Consider the following 7500-nt stretch of genomic DNA (forward strand, 5'->3'; position numbering starts at 1 on the left):
TCGGTGGTGCACCCACGAGGGATCTCACCAATTAGCTTTCTTGCGCCTAACGGGTTTCCTGGCCCATTGACTCACACACATGTTAGACTACTTGGTCCATGTTTCAAGACGGGCCGGATGGGGAGCCCGTAGGCCAACACCTGGAGCACGCTGGTGCCGGGGCACGTCAAAATGGTTCGTGCTACGTTCCATGATCACGGCGACGATGTCTCCGTGGGCACATCGAAAGCCTGGGCTTGGGCCGTCGCCGTGACCCGTGTAGGTCCACGCCTCGAGCCGATCGACGGACCGGCTCTCACCGTTCCACATCCGACCGGGACGTATCGTCGGCCCCCATCCGCTTCCCTTCTGGCAATTTCAAGCACTCTTTGACTCTCTTTTCAAAGTCCTTTTCATCTTTCCCTCGTGATACTTGTTCGCTATCGGTCTCTCACCCGTATTCAGCCTTGGACGGAATTTACCACCCGATTGGGGCTGCATTCCCAAACAACCTGACTCGTGGACAGCGCCTCGTGGTGCGACAAGGTTTGGGCACAACGGGGCTCTGACCCTCTTCGATGCCCTTTTCTAGGGGACTTGGGCTTGGTCCGCTGCTGAGGATGCTTCTCCAGACTATAGTTCAGATGTCGAGGGTGCCCGATTCTCAGGCTGGGCTCTTCCCGGTTCACTCACCGTTATTAGGGGAATCCTGGTAAGTTTCTTTTCCACTGCTTATTGATATGCTTAAACTCAACGGGTGATCCTGCCTGACCTGGGGTCGTGACGCGAGCATTGACCGAGTGATATGGGGGGTCTGAAAGGGTCCAGTTGGACAACGAGCATGCGTCACCGGGGATGAGGCACGTCGGGAGCTCTACCACCGACGGTCACAGTGCTGTCATTGCTAGGGACTCACTTTTGGGCCAACTGTGACCCACGGGATCACGGGAGGCCATCTTTCGCCCGCCCCCTTCCCTCGGAGCCCGAGGGGCCAGAGGTCGGAGGGATGGCGATGATGCATGACACCCAGGCAGGCGTGCCCTCGGCCTAATGGCTTGAGGTGCAACTTGCGTTTAAAGACTCGATGGTTCTCGAGATTCTACAATTCACACCAAGTATCGCATTTCGCTACATTCTTCATCGATGCGAGAGCTGAGATATCCGTTGTCGAGAGTCATTTCATTTTTTCATGACAAAAGGAGTCACGGGGCCACCCACGTACGCACCACGGACAGGATGGCGATGCCGCGAGCGTTCTATTTTCATTTCGGTTCCTTGGTGCGATTTGTACCGAGGGTTCATTGTTCGGTGGCCGGTGAGATGACGCCGATCGTTCCACCCACCCCGTAGGGGGGACGGAGCGACTGTCGCACCCTCCCAGGTTGAAGGGGGTCGGGGCACGGGGGCACCTTCGCCCCTTCGGTGTTTCATTAATGCGTCGACGGGTCATCCGTCAAGCAGGGTTTCGACAATGATCCTTCCACAGGTTCACCTATGAAAACCTTGTTACGACTTCTTCTTCCTCTAAATGATAAGGTTCAGTGGACTTCTCGCGACGTCGTGAGTGGCGGATCGTCCACGTTGCCACGATCCGAACACTTCACCAGACCATTCAATCGGTAGGAGCGACGGGCGGTGTGTACAAAGGGCAGGGACGTAGTCAACGTGAGCTAATGACTCGCGCTTACTAGGAATTCCTCTTTGAAGACCAACAATTGCAATGATCTATCCCCATCATAATGAAATTTCAAAGATTACCCGGGCCTGTCGGCCAAGGCTATAGACTCGTTGAATACATCAGTGTAGCACGCGTGCGGCCTAAAACATCTAAGGGCATCACAGACCTGTTATTGCCTCAAACTTCCTTGGCCTAAGTAGCCATAGTCCCTCTAAGAAGTTAGCCATGAAGGATCATCTCTGCATAGCTAGTTAGCAGGCTGAGGTCTCGTTCGTTAACGTAATTAACTAGACAAATCGCTCCACCAACTAAGAACGACCATGCACCACCACCCATAGAATCAAGAAAGAGCTCTCAGTCTATCAATCCTTACTATGTCTGGACCTGGTAAGTTTCCCCGTGTTGAGTCAAATTAAGCCACAGGCTCCATTCCTAGTGGTGCCCTTTCGTCAATTCCTTTAAGTTTCAGCCTTGTAACCATACTCCCTCCAGAACCCAAAGACTTTGATTTCTCATAAGGTGCCGGCAGAGTCCTAAAAGCAACATCCGTCGATCCCTGGTCGGCATCGTTTATGGTTGGGACTAGGACGGTATCTGATCATCTTCGAGCCTTCAACTTTCGTTCTTGATTAATGAAACCATCCTTGGCAAATGCTTTCGCAGTTGTTCATCTTTCATAAATCCAAGAATTTCACCTTTGACTATGAAATACGAATGCCCCCGACTATCCCAGTTAATCATTACTTCGATCTCGAAGGCCAACACAATAGGATCGAAATCCTATGATGTTATCCCATGCTAATGTATACAAGCATAGGCTTGCTTTGAGCACTCTAATTTTTTCAAAGTAACAGTGTCAGAGGAATAACCCGGGTAATTAAGTCCAGGAGTGCATCACTGGCAGTAGGGACGAGTAGATCGGTGTTCATCGTGAGGGAGATCGGACGACCCAACCCTATTTCTAACTACATGCTTTTTAACTGCAACAACTTAAATATATGCTATTGGAGCTGGAATTACCGTGGCTGCTGGCACCAGACTTGCCCTCCAATGGATCCTCGTTAAAGGATTTAGATTGTACTCATTCCAATTACCAGACTCATAGAGCCCGGTATTGTTATTTATTGTCACTACCTCTCCATGTCAAGATTGGGTAATTTGTGCACCTGCTGCCTTCCTTGGATGTGGAAGCCGTTTCTCAGCTCCTTCTCCAGAATCAAACCCTAATTCTTCGTCACTCGTCACGACCATAGTACGCCACTATCCTACCATCGAAAGTTGATAGGGCAAAAATTTGAATGATGCGTCACCGGCACAAAGGCCGTGTGATCCGTCGAGTTATCATGAATCATCAGAGCAACGGGCATAGCCCGTGTCGACCTTTTATCTAATAAATGCATCCCTTCTAGAAGTCAGTGTTTGTTGCACGCATTAGCTCTAGAATTACTACGGTTATCCGAGTAGTAGATACCATCAAACAAACTATAACTGATTTAATGAGCCATTCGTAGTTTCACAGTCTGAATTAGTTCATACTTACACATGCATGGCTTAATCTTTGAGACAAGCATATGACTATTGGCAGGATCAAGCAGGTAGCATTCATTCAAGACGTTGGCACCGTATGGGCCTCGACGTACTGATCGAGCGGTGGAGAGAGCCCGACGCGGAGTGCAAGCGTCGTGTGTGTCGAGCACGTGAAATGCGTAGCATCGAACGAATGGGGGCCGAGAGCCCGCGCCCGCTAAACGTTCCGCATCCGAGAGCACGATCGAATGTCGATGCACCAATGTGGCCATGGAGGATTGGCTGGCGTGCTTAGGACACCGGCCACGATTGACGTTCGACCCGTGGCCCCTCAGGACATGAGACAGATGAGGGATGGCGAGACATCCAGTTTCCATCGATTTAGGTATGCAACACAGGATCCCGATCACGCCCCCTGGGTACGATGACCGCATGGGGAGAGATTGAAGAGGATGACGAGTCAACAGTTTGATGCATCGAGCATGGAGCCTGCCAACACGCACAACCATAGCACCACTCATATGCCCATTGCGTACAAATGGCAGCATCCATGCGCGCCGGTCCACAACCCACCCGATCGATTACTCGATGAGTGAGCGGAGAAAATGACGTGCAAGGCCACGTCACAATCGCTTGGCACGATAAAAACATGAGCAAGGGCCATGAGACTACCCCTACCATCCGACAGGCAACAACAAAGCGACACCACCAATGCTTGGCCCGATCGGGACCGCACGCGTGAGCTCCCCTGACACCACCCTAGGGGGACATTGCCCGATTCAGGGACTTGTTCCTGGGGTCTCGGGCAGTGTCAGCTGCATGCACAACCTCGTCGAGGCCTAGGCATTTTTGTGGTCGACAAGAAGGGACCGCGAGACCATTAAATATCGAGAGACCTGGCTGGGCCAAGCCCGCAACCGCGACTTCTGCTCGCACCACCCCAGGGAGCCGTTGCCCGATTGAGGGACTTGTTCTAGGATCTAAGATAGCATTCGCTGCATGCACGGGCTCGAGCTCAATTCCCTTTTTTCATATGCACACGAACAGGTTGAGGCCATGGGTACCTACCGGTCACTGAAGCAACCAGTCGTCGGATAAAATGGTCGGAAGGCATGCACGCCCTGTATTTCACTCGAGGGACGTTGCTCAGGGTGTACGCAATGGGAGGCCCATCACGCACACCTACTCCCCCCGTGGTGGTCGAGGCAACCACCTGCACTGAGGCCCAGCATATGCCGATGGTGGTCGAGGCAACCACCCGCACCAAGGCCCAGCATGTGTCGATGGTGTTTGACGCAATCGCCTACACCAAGGGCCATCTTGTGCCGATGGTGGTTGAGGCAATAGCCGCACCAAGGGTTAGCTTGTGTCGATGGTGGTCTAGGCAACCGCTTGCACCAAGTGCCATTTTCTACCGATAGTGGTCGAGGCAACCACCCGCACCAAGGCCTAGCACATGCCGATGGTTTTCGAGGCAACCGCCCGCACCAAGGCCTGACATGTGTCGATGGTGGTCGAGGCAACCACCCACACCAAGGGTCGTCTTGTGTCGATGGTGGTCGAGGCAATTGCCCGCACTAAGGGTCGGCTTGTGCAAATGGTGGTCGAGGCAACCGCCTGCACCAAGGGCCAGCTTATGCCGATGGTGGTCGAGGCAATCGCCTGCACCAGGGGCCATCTTTTACCGAAGGTGGTCGAGGTAACCACCCGCACCAAGGCCCAGCATGTGCCAATGGTGGTCGAGGTAAGAGCCCACACCAAGGGTCAGCTTGTATCGATGGTGCTCGAGGCAACCGCCTGCACCAGGGGCCATCTTCTGTCGATGGTGGTCGAGGCAACCGCCTGCAGCAAGGCCCAGCATGTGTCGATGGTGTTCGAGGTAACCGTTCGCACCAAGGCCTAGCATGTCCCAATGGTGGTCGAGATGACCACCCGTACCAAGGCCCAGCATGTGCCAATGGTGTTTGACGCAATCGCTAGCACCAGAGGCCATCTTGTGCTGATGGTGGTCGAGGTAACTGCCTGTACCAAGGGTCGGCTAGTGCCGATGGTGCTCGAGGTAACCACCCGCACTAAGGCCCGGCACGTACCGATGGTGTTCGAGGCAACCGCCTGCACCAAGGGCCATCTTCTACCGATGGTGGCCGGTAATCGCCCGCACCAAGGGCCAGCTAGTGCCGATGGTGCTTGAAGTAACCCCCCGCACCAAGGCCCAGCACATGCCGATGGCGTTCGAGGTAACCGCCTGCACCAGGGGCCATCTTCTACCGATGGTGGTCGAGGTAACCACCCACACCAAGGCCCAGCATGTGCCGATGGTGTTCGATGCAACCGCCCGCACCAGGGGACATCTTGTGCCGATGGTGTCGAGGTAACCACCTGTACCAAGGGCCAGCTGGTGTCAATGGTGTTCGAGGCAACCGCCCACACCAAGGCTTGACATGTGCTGATGGTGGTCAAGGTAATCGCCCGTACCACGACCCAGCATGTGCCGATGGTGTTCGATGCAACCGCCCTTACCAGGGGTCATCTTGTGCCGATAGTGGTCGAGGCAATCGCCTGCACCAAGGGCCGACTTGTACCGATGGTGGTTGAGGTAACCACCCATACCAAAGGTCAGCATGTGCCGATGGTGATCGAGGCAACCGCCTACACCAGGGCCTAGCTTGTGTCGATGGCGGTCGAGGTAAGTGCCCGTACCAAAGGGTAGCCTGTGCTGATGATGGTCGATGCATGTGCCATCACCCTGCACCATCATGTGCCATTGATGGTCGAGGCCTTGGCCGAAGTTCCATTTTGAGCCACGGTGCACTTGTTAGGCTCGGGCGTGTGCTGGTGTAGCATTTTTTTCACTCGGGGCACCATCATCGGAGAGCCTAACAGGCGGCATTGAGGGTTTCGGCGATTGGGGGCCCGGGGGGTGTGCGCACATGATGTGCGATGGGTGTTGGTACTTGGCCCTTATATTGGCCCCCTATCCCTCATCAAAGCTTGAGAACTCACACCCCCTTAAAGAGCATTTGAGATTTTATAGGTTTGCTGCCAGTAGCCATTAAAGTGTTTGAAATGGGGACACTTTTTTCAAACGGTCACAAAATCTTCTCCACTTTGAGTTTTTAGCTGAATTGTTTTATGCATGCCAATAAAAATACAAGGATCACGTCTACCAAATTTGAGGACAAAACGCTTTCTAAAAAAATTTAAAAAAATCTTGAACCGTAAAAAGTTTCAAAAATCATGGAAAATAGAAAACGGGTCGTCTTGCCATGAAACTTCACATGAAGGCTTAGGGGACCATTGTATGAATTTACAAGCCATAAAAATGGAATTGGCATGGCAGAAATATGAAGATGTGCTTGAACCCAACTACCACCCGTTCGATCCCCGGCTTGGGCATCCTGCCTCTTTGGCCGGTTGAGCGTCCGCACTCTCGTTTCGTGGGTTGACATAGGCATATGGAGTTCATCCCTACTCTAAGCATACGGAGTTCATTCCCAGTCTACGATCAGATCGAAATGAGGGTTACGACAGTAGGATCGGTAACACGCAGGGGGGACCGAGCTGATCCCCGACTTGCGCATTCTACCTCTCTGGCCAGCTGAGTGCCCGTACGCCCGTTTCGTGGGTTGGCTTAGGCATAGAGAGTTCATTCCATGTCTAAGCCTCAGCCAGACCGAGGGTTGTGGCAGCGGGATCGACAGCACATAGAGGGGGATCAGGTCGATCCTCAACTTGCGCATTATACCTCTTCGGCCAGCTCAGTGCCTGCACGCTCATTTCAAGGGTTGACTTAGGCATACAGAGTTCAATCCCAGTCTAAGATCAGACCAAACCGAGGGTTGCGATAGCAGGATCGACAGCACGTAAGGGGGACTGGGCCGATCCCCGGCTTACACATTCTACCTCTTCGGCCGGCTGAGCACCCGCACGCTCGTTTCGTGGGTTGGCTTAGGCATACGAAGTTCATTCCATGTCTAAGCCCCAGTCGGACCGAGGGTTGTGGCAGCAAGATCGGTAGCGGGATCGACAATATACAGAGGGGGATCGGGTTGATCCTTGACTTACGCATTATGCCTCTCTGGCTGGCCTGTCTGATCGACTCAGTGCCCGTACGCTCGTTTCATGAGTTTACTTAGGCATACGGAGTTCATTCCTAGTCTAAGCATACAGAGTTCATTCCAGTCTAAGAATGAACCGACAGCGGGATCGGTAGTAGCATGTAGAGAGGGATCGGGCCGATCCTCTACTTGTACATCCTAGCTCTCTGGCCGGCTGAGCACCCGCACGCTCGTTTCGTGGGTTGACTTAGGCATGTA

The 7500-nt window shown here is 53.3% G+C and overlaps 3 non-coding genes across 3 annotated transcripts in view; all 3 read right to left on the reverse strand.

Annotated features, from left to right (window-relative positions):
• LOC149519653 (25S ribosomal RNA) overlaps positions 1 to 760 on the reverse strand; it is a 3403-nt gene extending 2643 nt beyond the window's left edge. The window contains exon 1 of the ribosomal RNA XR_016341197.1: positions 1 to 760. This exon is cut by the window's left edge and continues 2643 nt beyond it. This is a non-coding gene — a ribosomal RNA (25S ribosomal RNA).
• Positions 761 to 999: 239 nt separating this feature from the next.
• Positions 1000 to 1155, reverse strand: LOC149519654 (5.8S ribosomal RNA). The gene has a single exon (XR_016341224.1). It is a non-coding gene; the product is annotated as a 5.8S ribosomal RNA (ribosomal RNA).
• Positions 1156 to 1448: 293 nt separating this feature from the next.
• On the reverse strand, positions 1449 to 3255 carry LOC111300317 (18S ribosomal RNA). Its single transcript, XR_016341168.1, has one exon. It is a non-coding gene; the product is annotated as an 18S ribosomal RNA (ribosomal RNA).
• Positions 3256 to 7500: the final 4245 nt, after the last annotated feature.

Source organism: Durio zibethinus, chromosome 3, assembly GCF_047325235.1.
Source record: "Durio zibethinus cultivar Kanyao isolate XHJ-2024 chromosome 3, ASM4732523v1, whole genome shotgun sequence".
Classification (NCBI taxonomy): Eukaryota; Viridiplantae; Streptophyta; class Magnoliopsida; order Malvales; family Malvaceae; genus Durio; species Durio zibethinus.